At 37.2% G+C, this 1,039-nt stretch overlaps 1 protein-coding gene across 1 annotated transcript in view; it reads right to left on the bottom strand.

The window, feature by feature from the left end:
• The window catches only part of SATB1 (SATB homeobox 1), a 74,238-nt gene that overhangs the window by 46,089 nt on the left and 27,110 nt on the right, over positions 1 to 1,039 (bottom strand). The window lies entirely within an intron of this gene.

Genomic DNA, 1,039 nt, shown 5'->3' with positions numbered 1-1,039 from the left:
TTTCCGGGGGTTGCCCCAGGCGGGAATGCTGCTCCAATGGAGGTGGGAGAGGATGCCGCGGAAAAGTCACCCTCCCATGCAGGTGCTCTGCTGCCTCACCAGAGACCACCTGAAAATATATGAAGTCTTACCACCATCTTTGGTGGCCTTAGGAGAAGGGTTTGGTGTTGCACAGAAGGTACAAAGTAGGAAAAGGAAAGAAGCTGCCTTTTTTCACTAGTGGAAAATAGAGATCAACCCAAGTGAGCCATTCACTTGGAATAGTAATTCAAGCAATTATCACGAAAGTGATGCATTGTCTTCATTACAACCTTAAGCTAAAAAAGGCAAGGAACCTGTTTTGGTAGATGAATGATTTTACTTCAAATACTGAAAGCTAAGTCAAGCTCAAAATTCAATCCAAACTGAGTTCCCATTTCTTCATTTTGTTGAAAACCATGTAGAAATTTTCTACAAACTGTAGTGTTCAAAATTATGTAACAGGTTTAAGAAATAGTTTTAAAAAGGGACAACACAGAAAGATAAATGATATTCCAGAATTAATATGTCCCACCAATGGATTTTTTTTCCTCCAGTAATTCACTTGCGCTTACTACAACAAGCAAACAATGGTCACAACAACTATTTGTTAAAATGAACTTATAAAATTAAAGCATTCTTGTTGGAAGGCAGTGATAGTTATAGAAGCCTGTTTCTTTACATATACATTAGCCAGAGCAAGAAAAAAAAACATACGTAAAAAAAATCAGTTCGTCACAGTTCCAGGAACATTATGCTGGGCAGCAGCAGATCTTTAGATTTACAGAATGACAGTTTTACATCTCTGGCAATCCAAGTCAGTTTGGTTGTTTCAATAGCAAATATTTATTTAAATGAATTCTTTCACTATATATGTACTTTCTACATCTACTCATCAAAAGCATCCTAAACTTACTGCAAAGGGCTTGGCTTCTTAAACGACTGTGACAGACCTCAACATGACACATAATGGTATGTACCCACCACCACGGCAACATTTTTTTTTTTTTTTTTGTTTAAC

The sequence above is a fragment of the Buceros rhinoceros genome, unplaced genomic scaffold (assembly GCF_000710305.1).
Source record: "Buceros rhinoceros silvestris isolate BGI_N320 unplaced genomic scaffold, ASM71030v1 scaffold143, whole genome shotgun sequence".
Taxonomy (NCBI): domain Eukaryota; kingdom Metazoa; phylum Chordata; class Aves; order Bucerotiformes; family Bucerotidae; genus Buceros; species Buceros rhinoceros.
This window is presented reverse-complemented; position numbering and strand designations above follow the sequence as displayed.